This window comes from Ranitomeya imitator, chromosome 3 (genome assembly GCF_032444005.1).
Source record: "Ranitomeya imitator isolate aRanImi1 chromosome 3, aRanImi1.pri, whole genome shotgun sequence".
NCBI classification, from domain to species: domain Eukaryota; kingdom Metazoa; phylum Chordata; class Amphibia; order Anura; family Dendrobatidae; genus Ranitomeya; species Ranitomeya imitator.
In genome coordinates this window covers 450326093-450351236 of record NC_091284.1, presented here as the reverse complement: position 1 = coordinate 450351236, position 25144 = coordinate 450326093, and positions in this window count along the sequence as shown.

Genomic DNA, 25144 nt, shown 5'->3' with positions numbered 1-25144 from the left:
ATGCAGCAGACAATTTGCATCTGAGTGCAGCAGACAGAGTTCACATAGAGTGCGGCAGACAGACTTTGCATCAAAGTGAAGCAAGCAGTGTTCGTATCAAAATGCAGCAGGCAGTGTTTGTATAAGAGTGCAGCTGACAGGATCTGCATTAGAATGCAGCATGCAGGGTCTGCAGTTGAGTGCAGCAGGCAGGATCTGCAGTTGAGTGCAGCAGGCAAGGTCTGCATTAGAGTGCAGGGGTTAGGATCTGCATTAGAGTGCAGCAAGCAGGGTCTGCAGTTGAGTGCAGCACGGACAGGTATGCAACCTTATACAACTTATACTGTGAAACAGGAAGGTTTCTCAGTTACCTCCCCAGTGGGGAGGAAGTAATATATGCATAATGTCCCACAGCCATTGGCAGGGGAGGAAATAGCAAGTGCAAGCACTGGCCCTTTAAGAGGGCAGGAGCGCACGTGCACATGCCCTAAGGACGAAGAGAAGTGGCTGGAAGCATGCTGAGCATGGGGAAATGAAGAACTTTCTGCAACATGTGTGAGTGAAGAGACACGCCGGAGACCCTGCCTGTCAGCACAGGGATCTGATGTGGTGCTAACAGCTTGTCTCCACCCCAGGGTGTGGTCTGCGGTGTAAATATTCGGCATCATGAACAGAGAAATGGTTGTGTTAGTGCTAACATGAACTGTGTGTTTTGTTAACCCTGAGCAGGCTGATCCCTGCTACCACCTTTGTTTTGTTTTCTTGTTTTTGGCCAGATGGCCATATTTATGTTTACTTCACCATGGTTTATGCCGCAGATATAATAAACTAGTGAATATCTTAAAGAGATAGTGTTCCCTTTCTACCTCCGTGTACATCTGAGTTGATTTACCACAATATATACTTACACACACGGTCTATAACCCAAGTGTCAAAAGCAATGTTGATAAGGAAATCAAAATTGTTATTCCCTTATTTGCAATCACACTGGTACATATAAAATGTATTATTATTATTTATTTATATAGCACCATTAATTCTATGGTGCTGTACATTAGACATCAAAATTCAAACATCAATTACAGTAAACAAAACTAACAATGACAGACTGATACAGAGAGAAGAGGACCCTGCCCTTGCGGGCTTACATTCTCCGGGTCCGGATGGCATACACCCACGAGTACTAAGAGAACTAAGTAATGTAATAGATAAACCATTATTTCTTATTTTTAGGGACTCTATAGCGACAGGGTCTGTTCCGCAGGACTGGCGCATAGCAAATGTGGTGCCAATATTCAAAAAGGGCTCTAAAAGTGAACCTGGAAATTATAGGCCAGTAAGTCTAACCTCTATTGTTGGTAAAATATTTGAAGGGTTTCTGAGGGATGTTATTCTGGGTTATCTCAATGAGAATAACTGTTTAACTCCATATCAGCATGGGTTTATGAGAAATCGCTCCTGTCAAACCAATCTAATCAGTTTTTATGAAGAGGTAAGCTATAGGCTGGACCACGGTGAGTCATTGGACATGGTATATCTCGATTTTTCCAAAGCGTTTGATACCGTGCCGCACAAGAGGTTGGTACACAAAATGAGAATGCTTGGTCTGGGGGAAAATGTGTGTAAATGGGTTAGTAACTGGCTTAGTGATAGAAAGCAGAGGGTGGTTATAAATGGTATAGTCTCTAACTGGTTCGCTGTGACCAGTGGGGTACCGCAGGGGTCAGTATTGGGACCTGTTCTCTTCAACATATTCATTAATGATCTGGTAGAAGGTTTACACAGTAAAATATCGATATTTGCAGATGATACAAAACTATGTAAAGCAGTTAATACAAGAGAAGATAGTATTCTGCTACAGATGGATCTGGATAAGTTGGAAACTTGGGCTGAAAGGTGGCAGATGAGGTTTAACAATGATAAATGTAAGGTTATACACATGGGAAGAAGGAATCAATATCACCATTACACACTGAACGGGAAACCACTGGGTAAATCTGACAGGGAGAAGGACTTGGGGATCCTAGTTAATAATAAACTTACCTGGAGCAGCCAGTGCCAGGCAGCAGCTGCCAAGGCAAACAGGATCATGGGGTGCATTAAAAGAGGTCTGGATACACATGATGAGAGCATTATACTGCCTCTGTACAAATCCCTAGTTAGACCGCACATGGAGTACTGTGTCCAGTTTTGGGCACCGGTGCTCAGGAAGGATATAATGGAACTAGAGAGAGTACAAAGGAGGGCAACAAAATTAATAAAGGGGATGGGAGAACTACAATACCCAGATAGATTAGCGAAATTAGGATTATTTAGTCTAGAAAAAAGATGACTGAGGGGCGATCTAATAACCATGTATAAGTATATAAGGGGACAATACAAATATCTCGCTGAGGATCTGTTTATACCAAGGAAGGTGACGGGCACAAGGGGGCATTCTTTGCGTCTGGAGGAGAGAAGGTTTTTCCACCAACATAGAAGAGGATTTTTTACTGTTAGGGCAGTGAGAATCTGGAATTGCTTGCCTGAGGAGGTGGTGATGGCGAACTCAGTCGAGGGGTTCAAGAGAGGCCTGGATGTCTTCCTGGAGCAGAACAATATTGTATCATACAATTATTAGGTTCTGTAGAAGGACGTAGATCTGGGGATTTATTATGATGGAATATAGGCTGAACTGGATGGACAAATGTCTTTTTTCGGCCTTACTAACTATGTTACTTTGTTACTATGATTGTGGGGAATGAGACAGTAGGTCGGGGGTTGCAGTAGCTCAGATGGTGTTGAGGTGGCCATGTGGCCATTACGGGTAGTAAGCTTTTTTGAAGAGATGGGTTTTCAGGTTCATTTTGAAGGATCCAAATGTGGTGGATAACTGGACGTGTTGGGGCACAGAATTCCAGATGATGGGGGATATTCGGGAGAAGTCTTGGAGGCAATTGGATGAGGAGCTAATAATCGTGGAGGAGAGAAGGAGGTCTTGGGAGGACAGGAGATTATGTGAGGGAAGATATTGAGAGATTAATTCAGAAATATACAAAGGAGAAAGGTTATGGATGGCTTTGTAGGTCTGTGTTAGTAGTTTAAACTGGATATGCTGGGAAATTGGGAGCCAGTGAAGGGATTTTCAAAGAGGGGAAGCAGGATTGCAGCGAAGGAGAGAGATTAATTAGTTGGGCAGCTGAGTTAAAGAAAGACTGGAGAGGTGCGAGAGTGTTAGAAGGCAGGCCACAGAGAAGGATGTTGGAATAGTCGAGGCAGGAGATGATTAGGGCATGGACAAGCATTTTGTTAGAGTAAGGCTATGTTCACACGTTCCCGATTTCCCTCCTTATTTTACGACTAAAAACCGCAGCTCTTGGCAGAAAACGTAGGTCCTTTTTTTGATGCGCTTTTGGTGCGTTTTTTGATGCGTTTTTTAGTGCGTTTTTTAATGCAGTTTTCTATGCAGAGTCTGTGTGTTTTCTAGGAAGTTTTTAGGGTTAAAATGGCTGAAAATACCCTAACCCTACCCCTAACCCTAACCCTAACCCTACCCCTAACCCTACCACTACCCCTACCCCTAACCCTACCCCAACCCCTAACCCTACCCCTAACCCTAACCCTAACCCTACCCCTAACCCTACCCCTAACCCTAACCCTACCCCTAACCCTACCCCTATTCTAACCTTAGTGGAAAAAAAAAATTCTTTATTTTTTTATTGTCCCTACCTATGGGGGTGACAAAGGGGGGGGGGGTCATTTACTATCTTTTTTATTTTGATCACTGAGATTATATCTCAGTGATCAAAATGCACTTTGGAACGAATCTGCCAGCCGGCAGATTCGGCGGGCGCACTGCGCATGCACCCGCCATTTTGGAAGATGGCGGCGCCCAGGGAGAAGACGGACGGACAGACACCGGGAGGCCGGGTAAGTATAAGGGGGGGAGATGAGGGCACGGGGGGGGCGTCGGAGCACGGGGGGTGGCATCGGAGCATGGGGGGGTGGGATTGGGGCACGGGGGGGCAGCCACACTGCAGCGGTTCTGCACCACAAACCGCAGAAAACCCGCAGATATTTTTTTCATCTGCGGGTTTTACTGCGGGTTTGACCTCACAATGGAGGTCTATGGGTGCAGAACCGCTGCAGTTCCGCAAAAAGAAGTGACATGGTACTTCTTTTTTACCGCAGTTATTCAGCGCGGCTTTTTTCGGGATTTTCCGCAATGTGGGCACAGCAGTTCCTGTTTTCCATAGGGTACATTGTAATGTACCCTGCATGGAAAACAGCTGCGGACCCGCAGCGGGAAAATCGCGGCGATTCCGCATTAAAAAAAGGATGGTGTGAACATGGCCTTAGAGTTGAGGAAAGGACGGAATCTGGAAATATTTTTTAGCTGGAGGCGACAGGAGGTGAAGAGAGCTTGGATGTGCGGTTTAAAGGACAAGGCAGAGTCAAGGGTTACTCCGAGGCAGCAGATTACCGGGACAGGGGAAAGTATGAATTCATTTATTATGATAGATAGATCAGGTAGGAAAGGTGTACGAGATGGAGGAAAGATAATTAGTTCAGATTTGTCCACATTGAGTTTGAGGAAGTAAGAGGAGAAGAAGGAAGTAATTGCTGATAGACACTATGGGATTCTGGAGAGCAGAGAGGTGACATCTGGGCCAGAGAGGTAGATCTGAGTGTCATCGGCATATAGATGGTACTGGAAGCCATAGGACTTTATGAGTTGTCCCAGGCCAAGGGTATAGACTGAGAAGAGAAGGGGTCATAGGACAGAGCCTTGACGGACACCAACAGAGAGGGGGCAAGATGAAGAGGTAGTATGGGAGCAGAACTTGATAAATGTGCAGTTGGTAAGGTATGAGGAGATCCAGGATAGGGCGAGGTCTTTGATACCAAAGAAAGAGAGGTTCTGTAGTGGGAGGCCGTGGTCAACTGTGTCAAAGGCAGAGGACAGGTTTAGAAGGAGGAGCATATTGTTTGTTTGCTTTGGCTGTAAGTCATTTGTAAGTTTGGTCATTGCAGTCTCAATGGAATTGTGGGGACGGAAGCTGTTGTGAATTCTGTTGTTGGGCTCTCTCCTGTGGTCATGAATGGTACTTCGGCTGGTTCTGTCCATGGACTTCCTCTGGTGGGTGTTTCTGAGTTTCACAGGTGACTAGGTTAATTCGTTAGCTGCTGCTCTATTTAACTCCACTTAGATCTTTGCTCTATGCCACCTGTCAATGTTCCAGTATTGGTCTAGTTCACTCCTGGATCGTTCTTGTGACCTGTCTTCCCATCAGAAGCTAAGTTCCAGCTTGTATTTCTTTGATTTTCTATTTTTCTGTCCAGCTTGCTATTTAATTTGTTGTCTTGCTTGCTGGAAGCTCTGGGACGCAGAGGGAGCGCCTCCGCACCGTGAGTCGGTGCGGAGGGTCTTTTTGCGCCCTCTGCGTGGTCTTTTTGTAGGTTTTTGTGCTGACCGCAAAGTAACCTTTCCTATCCTCGGTCTGTTCAGTAAGTCGGGCCGCACTTTGCTAAATCTATTTCATCTCTGTGTTTGTATTTTCATCTTTACTCACAGTCATTATATGTGGGGGGCTGCCTTTTCCTTTGGGGAATTTCTCTGAGGCAAGTTAGGCTTTATTTTTCTATCTTCAGGGCTAGCTAGTTTCTTAGGCAGTGCCGAGTTGCATAGGGAGCGTTAGGCGCAATCCACGGCTATTTCTAGTGTGTTTGATAGGTTTAGGGATTGCGGTCAGCAGAGTTCCCACGTCCCAGAGCTCGTCCTTATTATCAGTAACTATCAGGTCATTCCGTGTGCTCTTAACCACCAGGTCCATTATTGTCCTGACCACCAGGTCTTAACAGTACAGGTGGCCCAAAGTACTAATGCATCTCAATAGAGGGATAAGAGAAGTTCTGAGACCATTTTTTTTTCTTTGCAGTGTGTTTTGTCTCTATTTTCCCCTTTACCTCTGGGTGGTTCAGGACACTGGTGTAAACATGGACATTCAAGGTCTGTCCTCTTGGATGGATAATCTCACTACAAGGATACAAAACATTCAAGATTTTGTGGTTCAGAATCCGATGTCAGAGCCTAGGATTCCAATTCCTGATTTGTTTTTTGGTGATAGATCTAAGTTCTTGAATTTCAAAAATAATTGTAAATTGTTTCTTGCCTTGAAACCTCGCTCCTCAGGTGACCCTGTTCAACAAGTAAATATCATTATTTCTTTGTTACGTGGTGACCCTCAAGACTGGGCATTTTCCCTTGCGCCAGGAGATCCGGCATTGCGTGATGTTGATGCGTTTTTCCTGTCGCTTGGATTGCTTTATGACGAACCTAATTCAGTGGATCAGGCAGAGAAAATCTTGCTGGCTCTGTGTCAGGGTCAGGATGAAGCGGAGATATATTGTCAGAAGTTTAGAAAGTGGTCTGTGCTCACTCAGTGGAATGAATGTGCCCTGGCAGCAATCTTCAGAAAGGGTCTCTCTGAAGTCCTTAAGGATGTCATGGTGGGGTTTCCCATGCCTGCTGGTCTGAATGAGTCTATGTCCTTGGCCATTCAGATCGATCGACGCTTGCGTGAGCGTAAAGCTGTGCACCATTTGGCGGTACTATCTGAGCATGGGCCTGAGCCTATGCAATGTGATAGGACTTTGACCAGAGCTGAACGGCAAGAACACAGACGTCGGAATGGGCTATGTTTTTACTGTGGTAATTCCACTCATGCTATCTCCGATTGTCCTAAGCGCACTAAGCGGTTTGCTAGGTCTGCCACCATTGGTACGGTACAGTCTAAATTTCTATTGTCTGTTACTCTGATTTGCTCTTTGTCATCCTATTCTGTTATGGCATTTGTAGATTCAGGCGCTGCCCTGAATTTGATGGACTTGGAGTATGCTAGGCGCTGTGGTTTTTTCTTGGAGCCCTTGCAGTATCCTATTCCATTGAGAGGAATTGATGCTACGCCTTTGGCCAAGAATAAGCCTCAGTATTGGACCCAATTGACCATGTGCATGGCTCCTGCACATCAGGAGGATATTCGCTTTCTGGTGTTGCATAATCTGCATAATGTGGTCGTTTTGGGGTTGCCATGGCTACAGGTTCATAATCCAGTATTGGACTGGAAATCTATGTCTGTGTCCAGCTGGGGTTGCCAGGAGGTACATGGTGATGTTCCATTTTTGTCTATTTCATCATCCACTCCTTCTGAAGTTCCAGAGTTTTTGTCGGATTATCGGGATGTATTTGATGAGCCCAAAGCCAGTGCCCCACCTCCTCATAGGGATTGCGATTGTGCAATTAATTTGATTCCTGGTGGTAAGTTTCCTAAGGGCCGATTGTTCAATTTATCTGTGCCAGAACACGCCGCTATGCGGAGTTATATAATGGAATCCTTGGAGAAAGGCCATATTCGCCCGTCGTCATCACCGTTAGGAGCAGGGTTCTTTTTTGTGGCCAAGAAGGATGGTTCTTTGAGACCTTGTATTGATTACCGCCTTCTTAATAAAATTACAGTCAAATTTCAGTATCCTTTGCCGCTGCTGTCTGATTTGTTTGCTCGGATTAAGGGGGCTAGTTGGTTCACCAAGGTAGCTCTTCGAGGGGCGTATAATCTTGTGCGTATTAAACAAGGCGATGAATGGAAAACTGCATTTAATACACCCGAGGGCCATTTTGAGTACCTGGTTATGCCATTCGGGCTTTCCAATGCTCCATCAGTATTTCAGTCCTTTATGCATGACATCTTCCGAGAGTACCTGGATAAATTCCTGATTGTGTATTTGGATGATATTTTGGTCTTTTCGGATGATTGGGAGTCTCATGTGAAGCAGGTCAGAATGGTGTTCCAGGTCCTTCGTGCGAATTCCTTGTTTGTGAAGGGGTCAAAGTGTCTCTTTGGAGTTCAGAAGGTTTCATTTTTGGGGTTCATTTTTTCCCCTTCTACTATCGAGATGGACCCTGTTAAAGTCCAGGCCATTTACGATTGGACTCAGCCGACATCTGTGAAGAGCCTGCAAAAGTTCCTGGGCTTTGCTAATTTTTATCGGCGCTTCATCGCTAATTTTTCTACTGTTGCTAAACCGTTGACTGATTTGACCAAGAAGGATGCTGATGTGGTCAATTGGTCTTCTGCGGCTGTAGAGGCTTTTCAGGAGTTGAAGCATCGTTTTTCTTCTGCCCCTGTGTTGTGCCAGCCAGATGTTTTGCTTCCGTTTCAGGTTGAGGTTGATGCTTCTGAGATTGGAGCAGGGGCTGTTTTGTCACAAAGAAGTTCTGATGGCTCAGTGATGAAGCCATGTGCTTTCTTTTCTAGAAAGTTTTCGCCTGCTGAGCGTAACTATGATGTTGGTAATCGTGAATTGTTGGCCATGAAGTGGGCATTCGAGGAGTGGCGTCATTGGCAGGAAGGAGCCAAGCATCGCGTGGTGGTCTTGACAGATCACAAGAATTTGACTTATCTTGAGTCTGCCAAACGGTTGAATCCAAGACAGGCTCGATGGTCGTTATTTTTCTCCCGTTTTGATTTTGTGGTTTCGTACCTTCCGGGCTCTAAGAATGTGAAGGCTGATGCCCTGTCAAGGAGTTTTGTGCCTTACTCTCCGGGTGTTCCTGAGCCGGCGGGTATTCTCAAAGAGGGGGTAATTTTGTCTGCCATCTCCCCTGATTTGCGGCGGGTGCTGCAAAAATTTCAGGCTGATAGACCTGACCTTTGCCCAGCGGAGAAACTGTTTGTCCCTGATAGATGGACTAGTAGAGTTATCTCTGAGATTCATTGTTCAGTGTTGGCTGGGCATCCTGGAATCTTTGGTACCAGAGATTTGGTGGCTAGATCCCTCTGGTGGCCGTCTTTGTCACGGGATGTGCGTTCTTTTGTGCAGTCCTGTGGGACTTGTGCTCAGGCTAAGCCCTGCTGTTCTCGTGCCAGTGGGTTGCTTTTGCCCTTGCCGGTCCCGAAGAGGCCCTGGACGCATATTTCTATCGATTTTATTTCGGATTTCAAAAGATGTCGGTCATTTGGGTGGTTTGTGATCGCTTTTCTAAGATGGTCCATTTGGTACCTTTGTCTAAATTGCCTTCCTCCTCTGATTTGGTGCCATTATTTTTCCAGCATGTGGTTCGTTTACATGGTATCCCGGAGAACATCGTTTCTGACAGAGGTTCCCAGTTTGTTTTGAGGTTTTGGCGATCTTTTTGTGCTAGGATGGGCATTGATTTGTCTTTTTCCTCAGCTTTCCATCCTCAGACAAATGGCCAAACCGAACGAACTAATCAAACTTTGGAAACATATCTTCAAAACCAGGGATTCAAGCTTCAGGAGGCTAATTTGCATATTCCAGGTGCCTTCTGGGAGAAGCGAAGTCTCCCTAAGCTAGAAGATCGTTGGGTACAGCCGGGACCAGCTGCTTCGAAAGCATCACCAAACCAGGGATTCAAGCTTCAGGAGGCTAATTTGCATATTCCAGGTGCCTTCTGGGAGAAGCAAAGTCTCCCTAAGCTAGAAGATCGTTGGGTACAGCCGGGACCAGCTGCTTCGAAAGCATCACCAAACCAGGGATTCAAGCTTCAGGAGGCTAATTTGCATATTCCAGGTGCCTTCTGGGAGAAGCGAAGTCTCCCTAAGCTAGAAGATCGTTGGGTACAGCCGGGACCAGCTGCTTCGAAAGCATCACCAAACCAGGGATTCAAGCTTCAGGAGGCTAATTTGCATATTCCAGGTGCCTTCTGGGAGAAGCGAAGTCTCCCTAAGCTAGAAGATCGTTGGGTACAGCCGGGACCAGCTGCTTCGAAAGCATCACCAAACCAGGGATTCAAGCTTCAGGAGGCTAATTTGCATATTCCAGGTGCCTTCTGGGAGAAGGGAAGTCTCCCTAAGCTAGAAGATCGTTGGGTACAGCCGGGACCAGCTGCTTCGAAAGCATCACCAAACCAGGGATTCAAGCGTCAGGAGGCTAATTTGCATATTCCAGGTGCCTTCTGGGAGAAGGGAAGTCTCCCTAAGCTAGAAGATCGTTGGGTACAGCCGGGACCAGCTGCTTCGAAAGCATCACCAAACCAGGGATTCAAGCTTCAGGAGGCTAATTTGCATATTCCAGGTGCCTTCTGGGAGAAGGGAAGTCTCCCTAAGCTAGAAGATCGTTGGGTACAGCCGGGACCAGCTGCTTCGAAAGCATCACCAAACCAGGGATTCAAGCTTCAGGAGGCTAATTTGCATATTCCAGGTGCCTTCTGGGAGAAGGGAAGTCTCCCTAAGCTAGAAGATCGTTGGGTACAGCCGGGACCAGCTGCTTCGAAAGCATCACCAAACCAGGGATTCAAGCTTCAGGAGGCTAATTTGCATATTCCAGGTGCCTTCTGGGAGAAGCGAAGTCTCCCTAAGCTAGAAGATCGTTGGGTACAGCCGGGACCAGCTGCTTCGAAAGCATCACCAAACCAGGGATTCAAGCTTCAGGAGGCTAATTTGCATATTCCAGGTGCCTTCTGGGAGAAGCGAAGTCTCCCTAAGCTAGAAGATCGTTGGGTACAGCCGGGACCAGCTGCTTCGAAAGCATCACCAAACCGCGCGCCGTAAGAATTTTTGCCTGTAGGACATTATTGCAAGAGAGCTTGGCTGAGTAGATTACACAAGAAGGAAAACACACAGCAAGTCAGCAGGATCTAGGAGCAACATGGCAGATGTGACAACCTACATGGTGAGCTGCAGCATGTGCTACATGTTCACAGATCGACCAGAAGAAGAATCCAATTTCACCTGTCAGAAGTGTAGACTAGTGGCCCTTTTAGAAGAAAAGGTGCGGGGTCTGGAAGAAAGAATAGCAACTTTGAAACTCATCAAAGAGAAAGTTTGAACAGCTTAGAGATGCCCTTAATCTGGTAGACTGGGACAATATCCTAAGAAATGAGAATACAGATAATAAATGGGAAATGTTTAAGAACATCCTAAATAGGCAGTGTAAGCGTTTTATACCTTGTGGGAATAAAAGGACTAGAAATAGGAAAAACCCAATGTGGCTAAACAAAGAAGTAAGACAGGCAATTAACAGTAAAAAGAAAGCATTTGCACTACTAAAGCAGGATGGCACCATTGAAGCTCTAAAAAACTATAGGGAGAAAAATACTTTATCTAAAAAACTAATTAAAGCTGCCAAAAAGGAAACAGAGAAGCACATTGCTAAGGAGAGTAAAACTAATCCCAAACTGTTCTTCAACTATATCAATAGTAAAAGAATAAAAACTGAAAATGTAGGCCCCTTAAAAAATAGTGAGGAAAGAATGGTTGTAGATGACGAGGAAAAAGCTAACATATTAAACACCTTCTTCTCCACGGTATTCACGGTGGAAAATGAAATGCTAGGTGAAATCCCAAGAAACAATGAAAACCCTATATTAAGGGTCACCAATCTAACCCAAGAAGAGGTGCGAAACCGGCTAAATAAGATTAAAATAGATAAATCTCCGGGTCCGGATGGCATACACCCACGAGTACTAAGAGAACTAAGTAATGTAATAGATAAACCATTATTTCTTATTTTTAGTGACTCTATAGCGACAGGGTCTGTTCCGCAGGACTGGCGCATAGCAAATGTGGTGCCAATATTCAAAAAGGGCTCTAAAAGTGAACCTGGAAATTATAGGCCAGTAAGTCTAACCTCTATTGTTGGTAAAATATTTGAAGGGTTTCTGAGGGATGTTATTCTGGATTATCTCAATGAGAATAACTGTTTAACTCCATATCAGCATGGGTTTATGAGAAATCGCTCCTGTCAAACCAATCTAATCAGTTTTTATGAAGAGGTAAGCTATAGACTGGACCACGGTGAGTCATTGGACGTGGTATATCTCGATTTTTCCAAAGCGTTTGATACCGTGCCGCACAAGAGGTTGGTACACAAAATGAGAATGCTTGGTCTGGGGGAAAATGTGTGTAAATGGGTTAGTAACTGGCTTAGTGATAGAAAGCAGAGGGTGGTTATAAATGGTATAGTCTCTAACTGGGTCGCTGTGACCAGTGGGGTACCGCAGGGGTCAGTATTGGGACCTGTTCTCTTCAACATATTCATTAATGATCTGGTAGAAGGTTTACACAGTAAAATATCGATATTTGCAGATGATACAAAACTATGTAAAGCAGTTAATACAAGAGAAGATAGTATTCTGCTACAGATGGATCTGGATAAGTTGGAAACTTGGGCTGAAAGGTGGCAGATGAGGTTTAACAATGATAAATGTAAGGTTATACACATGGGAAGAGGGAATCAATATCACCATTACACACTGAATGGGAAACCACTGGGTAAATCTGACAGGGAGAAGGACTTGGGGATCCTAGTTAATGATAAACTTACCTGGAGCAGCCAGTGCCAGGCAGCAGCTGCCAAGGCAAACAGGATCATGGGGTGCATTAAAAGAGGTCTGGATACACATGATGAGAGCATTATACTGCCTCTGTACAAATCCCTAGTTAGACCGCACATGGAGTACTGTGTCCAGTTTTGGGCACCGGTGCTCAGGAAGGATATAATGGAACTAGAGAGAGTACAAAGGAGGGCAACAAAATTAATAAAGGGGATGGGAGAACTACAATACCCAGATAGATTAGCGAAATTAGGATTATTTAGTCTAGAAAAAAGACGACTGAGGGGCGATCTAATAACCATGTATAAGTATATAAGGGGACAATACAAATATCTCGCTGAGGATCTGTTTATACCAAGGAAGGTGACGGGCACAAGGGGGCATTCTTTGCATCTGGAGGAGAGAAGGTTTTTCCACCAACATAGAAGAGGATTCTTTACTGTTAGGGCAGTGAGAATCTGGAATTGCTTGCCTGAGGAGGTGGTGATGGCGAACTCAGTCGAGGGGTTCAAGAGAGGCCTGGATGTCTTCCTGGAGCAGAACAATATTGTATCATACAATTATTAGGTTCTGTAGAAGGACGTAGATCTGGGTATTTATTATGATGGAATATAGGCTGAACTGGATGGACAAATGTCTTTTTTCGGCCTTACTAACTATGTTACTATGTTACTATGTTACTAGATGCTTTGTTTCTGCTGATCAGGATGATTGGGTGTCCTTTTTGCCGTTGGCTGAGTTCGCCCTTAATAATCGGGCCAGCTCGGCTATTTTGGTTTTGCTGTTTTTCTGCAATTCTGGTTTCCATCCTCGTTTCTCTTCAGGGCAGGTTGAGTCTTCAGACTGTCCTGGTGTAGATACTGTGGTGGATAGGTTGCAGCAGATTTGGACTCATGTGGTGGACAATTTGACATTGTCCCAGGAGAAGACTCAACGTTTCGCTAACCGCCGGCGCTGTGTGGGTCCCCGACTTCGTGTTGGGGATTTGGTTTGGTTGTCGTCTCGTTATGTTCCTATGAAGGTTTCCTCTCCTAAGTTTAACCCTCGTTTCATTGGTCCGTATAAGATTTCTGAGGTTATCAATCCTGTGTCATTTCGTTTGGCCCTTCCTGCTTCTTTTGCCATCCATAATGTGTTCCATAGGTCGTTGTTGCGGAGATACGTGGCGCCTCTGGTTCCATCCATTGATCCTCCTGCCCCGGTGTTAGTTGAGGGGGAGTTGGAGTATGTGGTGGAGAAGATTTTGGATTCTCGTGTTTCGAGACGGAAACTCCAGTACCTGGTCAAGTGGAAGGGTTATGGTCAGGAAGATAATTCCTGGGTTTTTGCCTCTGATGTTCATGCTGCCGATCTGGTTCGTGCCTTTCATTTGGCTCATCCTGGTCGGCCTGGGGGCTCTGGTGAGGGTTCGGTGACCCCTCCTCAAGGGGGGGGTACTGTTGTGAATTCTGTTGTCAGGCTCCCTCCTGTGGTCATGAATGGTACTTCGACTGGCTATGTCCATGGACTTCCTCTGGTGGGTGTTTCTGAGTTTCACAGGTGACTAGGTTAATTCGTTAGCTGCTGCTCTATTTAACTCCACTTAGATCTTTGCTCTATGCCACCTGTCAATGTTCCAGTATTGGTCTAGTTCACTCCTGGATCGTTCTTGTGACCTGTCTTCCCATCAGAAGCTAAGTTCCAGCTTGTATTTCTTTGGTTTTCTATTTTTCTGTCCAGCTTGCTATTTAATTTGTTGTCTTGCTTGCTGGAAGCTCTGGGACGCAGAGGGAGCGCCTCCGCACCGTGAGTCGGTGCGGAGGGTCTTTTTGCGCCCTCTGCGTGGTCTTTTTGTAGGTTTTTGTGCTGACCGCAAAGTAACCTTTCCTATCCTCGGTCTGTTCAGTAAGTCGGGCCTCACTTTGCTAAATCTATTTCATCTCTGTGTTTGTATTTTCATCTTTACTCACAGTCATTATATGTGGGGGGCTGCCTTTTCCTTTGGGGAATTTCTCTGAGGCAAGGTAGGCTTTATTTTTCTATCTTCAGGGCTAGCTAGTTTCTTAGGCTGTGCCGAGTTGCATAGGGAGCGTTAGGCGCAATCCACGGCTATTTCTAGTGTGTTTGATAGGTTTAGGGATTGCGGTCAGCAGAGTTCCCACGTCCCAGAGCTCGTCCTTATTATCAGTAACTATCAGGTCATTCCGTGTGCTCTTAACCACCAGGTCCATTATTGTCCTGACCACCAGGTCATAACAGGAAGCCAGATTGTATGTTGTCAAAGAGAGAGTTAAATGCAAGGTGAGAGGAAAGTTTAGAGTGGACGTGCTGCTCAAGGAGTTTGAAAGCAAATGGGAGCAAAGATATGGGGCAATAGCTGGACATAGCGGTCGGGTCAAGGGATGGCATTTTGAGGATAGATGTGATTGTGGCACACAAAAATATATATACTGTAGGTGCAGCAGTGTTAGACTTAGTGTGAATGATTAATGATATGATGTAGCTGGCTTCTGTCCTGCTGTGTTTGGATTACAATTACACACTGCTTTAAATTTCATTCTTGATGTACTTAAAAGGATTAATAAGACAGCAGAATATTTTTTTTAAATAATTGAAATACGTTTAACAGCTATTATTTTCTTCACAAAGTGTGCATTATGCAATTTGTTTTGCCCATCTGTTTTATGTTTAACCTAATGAATAAATGCTTTAGGGATTTCGAAAGACTGACATTGTACATTCCATTCTTAATGAAGGGGCTTGCAGCAGTGCAACACCCCTAATTAATTAAAAAGGCCCATATTACTAGAACTGTGCACATACAATGTACTCACAAGTAGCATACATTTTCATAAAACTAGATGGACACGCTTAGTCACACCCCATCCTGTCCATGCCATGTTCATTTTGGTCAAGCCGTCAATTACACATCCATACAAGCCATACTAATACAGTACCGCCATAGAGATACTGGCTTTGTGGAAGTTTACCAACCTATATATAGTATGTATGGTAAAAGTAAAAGTGGTATTGGCAATGGACAAGAAGTTGTTAAAGAAAAAAAAAACATAAGAATGTAAACCCCTAAGAATGGAAAATCCGCTAGCAACAGCAGAAGCATCAGCAGCACCACTGCACCAGCTGTCCAAGCAATAGTATTACCAATTGCAGGTGACAATTGGCCTCTTTTGTCCTCTCAAGAGTATTACTGGGAAGTAGATGGAGATCATTATGGAATATATTCCATATCACTGATGTCAGTCACAGCAGAATGATACTAACGCTGAGAGCAAATATCATCAGTTTAAATCAGTAATGACTAAGAAATTGCCCAAGAGTGCAAATTATTATAATGTTGCAACCTTTCTTGATATCAGGGTATCCTAACCTTGCCACACACGGGCAGAAAGATCCCTCCCATGCTTCATTGGAACTGTAAGTACCGATTAAGCAGAAGATGAACTTTCAGCATTCGAGGCTGGTATCAGAAGATGCATTGGGGACCGGACAAGGAGAGGAGTGGCCAGAGTATTGAGAGGTAAGATGTGCATAAGGAAATTTTTTGTGACAAATGAAATGCAAATATTGTAAAACTTGAGTAGAATTCAATTCCCCTTAAACACATTTGCTCATTTCTAGTATTTCTATTTAAATTACACACATTTTCATTCTCCTGGCAGCAAAAAAAAACAGCACAATCTATAAAAAAATAACATAATGAAATTAGTGTCCTCTCTCTTTCTCTTTCTATGTCTTTCACCTTACTTACATGCCCAGATTGCTAATCTGCCAAGGCGGGCAGAAGCCCAGTGGACCGGCGGCTCTGAACTACAAAAAGAGCTGCCGACCCTTTAAAACCTCTGACTAAGCCCCTGTGTGGGCGCTCTGACAAGGGCCACAGTGGCCAGCATCAGTGCATGAGCGTGGCCCCATCTGTGATTGTGGGCGTGGCTTCGGCCCTAGTCAGTGCCAGCAAGCAGGAGAGCGCGCACACACAGGACCTTGTCAGAAGTTTGAAAAGGCTGCTGCAGCGCGTACTGGCGCCTCTCTCTGTCTGACGCTGAACAGTACCAGCATCAGAGAGCAGTGAAGTGAGCCAGCAGCACTCAACATAAAGGTCAGCATACCTGCCTGTCTGTGCGCTCCCAGGCAGAGATAGAGAAGCAGCTCTATTCAGCACGGTGACAGCTTCTCCTGCTCTGATCTACAGCTGCAGAGAAGGACAGACCAAGGGATGTGCCGGGACAGAGCTGTTTTGAGCAGGAAAAGCTGAGGAGCTGCACATGGACATCAGCCTCCCCTGCACCACAGAGGAGAGTGTGTATGAGGTATCTGTTGTGTGTGTGTATGAGATGTGTATGAGGTGTGTGTGGTATCTGTAATGAGTGAGTGTAATACGTGTGTGTGTGGTATCTGTAGTGTGTGAGTGTAATACGTGTGTGTGGTATCTGTGGTGTGTGAATGTAATACGTGTGTGTGTGGTATATGTAGTGTGTGAGTGCAATACATGTGTGTGTGTGGTATATGTAGTGTGTGAGTGCAATACATGTGTGGTATCTGTAGTGTGCGAGTGTAATACGTGTGTGTGGTATCTGTAGTGTGTGAGTGTAATACGTTTGTGTGGTATCTGTGGTGTGTGAGTGTAATACGTGTGTGTGGTATCTGTGGTGTGTGAATGTAATACGTGTGTGTGTGGTATATGTAGTGTGTGAGTGCAATACATGTGTGGTATCTGTAGTGTGCGAGTGTAATACGTTTGTGTGGTATCTGTGGTGTGTGAGTGTAATACGTGTGTGTGGTATCTGTGGTGTGTGAATGTAATACGTGTGTGTGTGGTATATGTAGTGTGTGAGTGCAATACATGTGTGGTATCTGTAGTGTGCGAGTGTAATACGTGTGTGTGGTATCTGTAGTGTGTGAGTGTAATACGTTTGTGTGGTATCTGTGGTGTGTGAGTGTAATACGTGTGTGTGGTATCTGTGGTGTGTGAATGTAATACGTGTGTGTGTGGTATATGTAGTGTGTGAGTGCAATACATGTGTGGTATCTGTAGTGTGCAAGTGTAATACGTGTGTGTGGTATCTGTAGTGTGTGAGTGTAATACGTTTGTGTGGTATCTGTGGTGTGTGAGTGTAATACGTGTGTGTGTGTGGTATCTGTAGTGTGTGAGTATAATACGTGTGTGTTGTATTTGTAGTGTGTGAGTGTAATACGTGTGTGTGGTATCTGTAGTGTGTGAGTGTAATACGTGTGTGTGGTTACTGTAGTGTGTGAGTATAATACATGTGTGTTGTATCTGTAGTGTGTGAGTGTAATATGTGTGTGTATGGTATCTGTAATGTGTGAGATTAATTTGTGTGTGTGGTATCTGTATTGTGTGTGTGTAATACGTGTGTGTGGCAGCTGTAGTGTGTGAGTATAATAAGTGTCAGAGAGGCCCGGCGCCTGCGCACTACAGTACTTTGCTCTGCCCTCAACAGGGCAGACAAAGTACGCCTGCGCCAGAGCCGCAGTGTGAAGACAAGAAGAGAATGTCATCGTAAGAAGATGGGAGGCCCCGGACCGGACCACAGCGGGAACGCCCCTTGGTGAGTATAATCTAACCTCTTTTTCTCATCTTTCAGGATACATCGGGGGCTTATCCACAGCATTACAGAATGCTGTAGATAAGCCCCTGATGCCAGTGGGCTTAGCTCAGCTTCCATTTTGGCAGTGACAGGCTCCCTTTAACATAATATTAGATAGATGTCCAGCAGTGGTATCAGCTCAGAACTAGCATGGAAAAATTGTGGACAAAAGTCATACCAAATGTTACGGCTATGACCGCAGATCCGGCCGAGCCGACGCCTCCACGTCGCCTGACCAGGACGGCGTGGGCGAGCGTCCCAAAAAGGAACACAATGTGGACCCACTGGACCACATAGAGTAACCTGGACCTACCCAGACTAAGGAAGGGCAGCGAGCAGAGTCTGTGGCAGCTGAACATGTGAACAAGATGTCAATAGGCAGAACTAGATTGCACCGCACAACTTCAGGTATGAAGAAACCAAGTTTACTTAATTGAAAGCACAGTACATAACAAAGCATAATGATGTCAGGATCCCGATTCCACACGTCTAGGAAGGGTACACATCTCAGGATAACAGACGAAGGCAGGAGGACATAACGGGTTGATGCAGTCCCGGGTTTTCTGGCTCGGGCATACTAGTACAGCCTCTCTCTCAGGCCTCAGGCGTAGCACAGGCTCAGCAGGAGAACATCAGTCACCAACCTTGGACAGATGTCAGACGATGGCAGGAGTCATCACGGGTTGATGCAGTCCAGGGTCATCTGGCACGGGCTTACTAGAACAGCCTTTCTCTCCAGCCTCAGGCGTTGCACAGGCTCAGCAGGAGAACATCAGACACCGATCCCAGAAGGACGTCGTCACAGGGTGGACCTCTGGCCATCAGGACACAAGCAGGACATCAGGTCATTGGACACAGGATAGACATCTGGGACACTGGAGTGGCAGCCCAGGTAATCGACTGGGACACTGGCGTGGCAGCCCAGGGCATCAGGACATCGGACATAGACTGGGACTCAGATGGCACAGGACCAGGTAGCAGGGATCATCAGGATCCTAGCTACGGCCAACAGGCTCTGGGCCTCGAACCTAGGAAGGAACTCAAACGTGATGGTGCAAGCACCGCTGGACTGGAACTGGACTTGACGGGGTAGCATTGCATGGAAGGCTGAGCACAGCATAGTAAGAGCTCAGCAAGAACACAAGACTCCATCTTTAAAAGATGAGCCCAGAAAGTTCAGTCACTGGGTGCGGGGTGTCAGACACAAAAGGACTTCAGGGACATAACACAATGGACACAGTTCAGACAGGATCAGGTACTAGATATACAGCCTCCAGGACAGGCTGATCTGGGTACTCTGCCCCCAGAACAGGCGGAAAACACAAAACACAAACGGACTGGATATGCAGGCTCCAGGATAGGAGGATCTGGGTACTCTGCCCTCAGAACAGGCAGAAAAAACAAGATACAAACAGATTTGGGTATTCTGCCCTCAGAGTAGGCAGGATCTGGGTACTCTGCCCCCAGAACAGGCGGTAGACAGGTATCAGCTCTCCCAGAACAGACTGAAGACAGAACGGGAGCTGCATACCTAACTCACTAGGCAAGACACAGAAACACAATGCAATGCTCTGGCCATGCCCAACAGGAAAGAGGGAGTTTATATAGGAGCAGCTCCTCAGCAATAGGCTGAGGAAGCAACACAGGAGCACACTTAAACCCTAATAAAAGCAGGGTAGGTGTGGCCGCACGCACCCTAAGCACAAACAGAAACCATTACAGCACAGTCAGCGCAGGAACTGTGGCTTAGGGCACCTGGCAGCGACTGCTAGCCTGGACACACATGGAAAGTTGTGCACCAGCTGCAGAGGACCTCACAAGCTGTGGCTAGCTTCCACAGCGGCAACCAGGGACTGCACATGTGAGTGGCCATGCAGCAGAGCAAAGACATCACAGCACATGTACAGCTATGCAGCGGTGCAGGGAACTGAGCAGCATCCATACAGGTAACAGACAAAAGTATCCCTGCACATTAGGGGAGAGGAGCAAGGGTTAAAGCAGAGACATGCAGAGTAATGCTGAAGAAACAAAGTGTGAGGCAGTGACCGGTGTCATATGCGAGGGTCGCTATGTGTCCCCCAGGATGTGCTTAGAAGCATATTAGATCCGCTGGAGTGCCCTGTGCTCACAGCAGGTTGCCTGTGAGACACAGGGAAGAATAAAAGTAAGTGTGAACTGGGTCAAGTTATTTGTCCCAGAATTTATTCAGGAAAACCTGGTATGGGCTTTTATTTTGAAACGGACTGCAGGATGGTAGTGGGGCCGGTCCGTTTCCTCCAGCCCAGATCTTATAGTGGCCCATGGCCATAGAATCTGGAGGATAGAAAAAAAAACCCCAGCAAGAGAGTTTGGGTGTGTCAGTCTGGTCTGGGAGTCAGACCTAGGAGGAGGCTTGTGCAGAGCTCCTTCCGTGTGGAGAAACACGGGCCAGGCAGAGCCTGAAAAGCCAGACACCCCAGCGTACACGGGGGTGTAATACGCTCACGGCAGCGGACTGTGGACTGTTGTTATTTTTCCCGGCTGCATACTGAAGGACTTGTTTGCTTTCTTTTCCGGTTTGTGAGTATTATGTAAAATAAACAAGACTTTGTTTGAACTTTATATGGGTCACTGCCTATTCACTGCACAGCAAGGACATCGCTACATCACAATTGGTTGGAGAATGCGGAGCAGTGTGAATTAAGGCATACCCCAACGCCATTTGCATGTCTGTTATTAAGCCTGCTACATTGCAATTCAGGCCTACAGACAAAATGGAGGAGATCCTGAGGCAGCTGGTCCTCACACAGCAACAACAGCAACAAACTAATAATCTGTTGCTGCAGCAAATTACAGCCCTGCGAGAGGCACCTCCAGCACCGACCCCGGAACGTCGCGATGCCCGTGACAAGGTCCGCTCCGCTTTGAGGAAATTGAGTCCGGAAGATGACGTGGAAGCTTTCCTCACCGTCTATGAGCGCACGGCAGAGCGGGAGAATCTGCCAGCAGCACAGTGGGCTGAAGTTGTGGCTCCGTTCTTGAGGGGTGATGCGCTAAAGGCCTACTTTGACCTCAGTTGGGAGGATGCCCAGGACTATTCCAAGTTAAAAGGTGAGATCCTTGCCCGACTGGGGGTTAATACTTAAGTGAGAGCTCAATGGGTGTTTTCTTGGACTTTTGTGGAAGCCCAGCCTGCCCGGTCTCAGATTTTTGACTTATTGCAGCTTGTGAAACGGTGGCTCCAACCTGAGACTTTATCCACAAGTCAGATAGTGGAGAGGGTGGTGGTCGACCGAGTGGTGAGGGCTCTGCCAGCGGCCATTCAGCGTTGGGTGGGTCAAGGGGACCCGGGTACCCTAGACCAGGTTGTAGGCCTGATAGAGCGATATAAGGCCACCCAGGACTTTATATGGGACACTGCTCCGCTTTGGCTGTCACGTAAGGCTTCGCCAGCTCAGGAGTCTGAGAAAAGTCCACGGCCCTCCACTGGGACAAGACCGGACAGAGTCCGTGCTGAGGGGTTGTCTCGGAAAGAGAGTGACCACAGACCTGTGTCCCCTAAACTGGCTCCAAGGTTACCTCGTGCCACAGTCGTTACGTGTTGGTGGTGCCAAGAACCTGGACATGTGGTTGCTAATTGTCCCCTAACAACAGAACCCATGGACTGCGGGTATACCCGCCGCGTGTCTATGTATGCCCAGCCAGTCTGCATTGCCACTACAGACCCTGCCGGTACCGAACCTCAGCTGTGCAGAGTGCTCGTTAACGGGTACCAAACGGATGCTCTCTTGGACTCGGGGAGCTTGGTGACCCTGGTACACGGGTCCTTGGTTGCTGGGGACAGTCCTATTGGACGAAAGGTGGGAGTAGTGTGCATACATGGGGACCTCCGAGAGTACCCAACTGCGGAGGTCACATTCTCCACCCCATGTGGAGAGATAAAACATGTGGTGGGAGTGGTAAAAACTCTTCTGTATGGGACTGTGATGGGTAGAGACTTACCGTTGTTCTGGTCCCTCTGGGAGACCAGAGTTAACCCTCTCAGGGTAAAAAGCATTCCGGGTGAAGAACCCGAAGATCCCGAGTCAGGGATACCTGCCGTAGGGGTCGCCACGATAGGGACAGTGTGTAATCCCGATAGGTTTCCCCTAGAGGTGTTGGCAGGGGAAGTGGAAGAGAATCCACCAATTCATGAGCTGGAGGTGTCACCTGGTAAGTTTGGGACTGCCCAGCTCCAGGATCCCACTCTGACCCGGGCAAGGGAAAGAGTAATCGAGGTAAATGGGGTGGCACAACAACCTGGTGCAGAAAAGGAGTTTCCCCGGATGGCGGTCATCCAGGAGTTACTGTACAGGGTTGATAAAATCCGGAATGAGGTGGTGGAACAACTGGTAGTGCCCCAACCCTATCGTCGGGCGGTGCTCGACATGGCTCACACTCACATGTTGGGGGGGCACTTGGGGGCCAAAAAGACGTTAGAGCGCATATTACAGAGGTTCTTTTGGCCTGGTGTCTACGCTGAGGTCACAAAGTACTGTGACACATGTCCTGAGTGTCAACTAACCTCACCCACCACGAACTACCGGAGTCCGTTAGTACCTCTGCCCATCATAGAAGTACCCTTTGAGCGGATAGCGATGGATCTGGTGGGACCAATAGTTAAATCCGCCCGGGGCCATCAGCACATATTAGTAGTCGTAGACTACGCCACCCGGTATCCAGAGGCGATACCGCTCCGGCACACTTCGGCTAAACTAATAGCCCGTGAACTGTTTGCCATGTTTTGTCGTCTTGGGCTCCCCAAGGAGATCCTTACAGATCAGGGAACCCCTTTTATGTCTAAAGTGACTAGGGAGCTATGTAAATTGCTCCAAATTAATCAGTTGCGTATGTCAGTGTACCATCCACAAACCGATGGGTTGGTCGAGAGGTTTAATAAGACCCTCAAGGCCATGCTCAAAAAGGTGGTCGCCAAGGATGGGAAGGATTGGGATATGTTATTGCCATATTTAATGTTCGCCATACGCGAGGTACCGCAGGCGTCCACGGGGTTCTCCCCATTTGAGCTATTGTATGGCAGGCACCCGAGGGGGCTGCTGGATGTAAGATAGTAACATAGTAACATAGTTAGTAAGGCCGAAAAAAGACATTTGTCCATCCAGTTCAGCCTATATTCCATCATAATAAATACCCAGATCTACGTCCTTCTACAGAACCTAATAATTGTATGATACAATATTGTTCTGCTCCAGGAAGACATCCAGGCCTCTCTTGAACCCCTCAACTGAGTTCACCATCACCACCTCCTCAGGCAAGCAATTCCAGATTCTCACTGCCCTAACAGTAAAGAATCCTCTTCTATGTTGGTGGAAAAACCTTCTCTCCTCCAGACGCAAAGAATGCCCCCTTGTGCCCGTCACCTTCCTTGGTATAAACAGATCCTCAGCGAGATATTTGTATTGTCCCCTTATATACTTATACATGGTTATTAGATCGCCCCTCAGTCGTCTTTTTTCTAGACTAAATAATCCTAATTTCGCTAATCTATCTGGGTATTGTAGTTCTCCCATCCCCTTTATTAATTTTGTTGCCCTCCTTTGTACTCTCTCTAGTTCCATTATATCCTTCCTGAGCACCGGTGCCCAAAACTGGACACAGTACTCCATGTGCGGTCTAACTAGGGATTTGTACAGAGGCAGTATAATGCTCTCATCATGTGTATCCAGACCTCTTTTAATGCACCCCATGATCCTGTTTGCCTTGGCAGCTGCTGCCTGGCACTGGCTGCTCCAGGTAAGTTTATCATTAACTAGGATCCCCAAGTCCTTCTCCCTGTCAGATTTGCCCAGTGGTTTCCCATTCAGTGTGTAATGGTGACATTGATTCCTTCTTCCCTTGTGTATAACCTTACATTTATCATTGTTAAACCTCATCTGCCACCTTTCAGCCCAAGTTTCCAACTTATCCAGATCCATCTGTAGCAGAATACTATCTTCTCTTGTATTAACTGCTTTACATAGTTTTGTATCATCTGCAAATATCGATATTTTACTGTGTAAACCTTCTACCAGATCATTAATGAATATATTGAAGAGAACAGGTCCCAATACTGACCCCTTCGGTACCCCACTGGTCACAGCGACCCAGTTAGAGACTGTACCATTTATAACCACCCTCTGCTTTCTATCACTAAGCCAGTTACTAACCCATTTACACACATTTTCCCCCAGACCAAGCATTCTCATTTTGTGTACCAACCTCTTGTGCGGCACGGTATCAAACGCTTTGGAAAAATCGAGATATACCACGTCCAATGACTCACCGTGGTCCAGTCTATAGCTTACCTCTTCATAAAAACTGATTAGATTGGTTTGACAGGAGCGATTTCTCATAAACCCATGCTGATATGGAGATAAACAGTTATTCTCATTGAGATAATCCAGAATAACATCCCTCAGAAACCCTTCAAATATTTTACCAACAATAGAGGTTAGACTTACTGGCCTATAATTTCCAGGTTCACTTTTAGAGCCCTTTTTGAATATTGGCACCACATTTGCTATGCGCCAGTCCTGCGGAACAGACCCTGTCACTATAGAGTCACTAAAAATAAGAAATAATGGTTTATCTATTACATTACTTAGTTCTCTTAGTACTCGTGGGTGTATGCCATCCGGACCCGGAGATTTATCTATTTTAATCTTATTTAGCCAGTTTCGCACCTCTTCTTGGGTTAGATTGGTGACCCTTAATATAGGGTTTTCATTGTTTCTTGGGATTTCACCTAGCATTTCATTTTCCATCGTGAATACCGTGGAGAAGAAGGTGTTTAATATGTTAGCTTTTTCCTCGTCATCTACAACCATTCTTTGTAACAAAGAGAAAAGGAGTTTGTAGCCAGCTCACCGGTAAATCACCGCAGGTGCACGGAACTCCGCTGCAGGAAGACGATCCAATCATCAGAGAAAAGAAAAAAAAAAAGTTGAATTCCAGCTCCTTAAAACATGACGTTTATTGTATCCAAATAAAAAATCCAAATGTCCATGGTGTGCAACCTCCCACCGGTAAGTGCCTGGGATGACAGAGATAAACGGCTACGCGTTTCGATCGGAGTGATCTTTATCAAAGCCATACCTGGATCAGGCAGCTTCTCCTACTTATAAGGAGGCTCACCCAACCAGATCATTCATTTGAGTCACATGGCAATTTGACAGGTCCTTTCATCTAAAATCATTGTTCTATATGT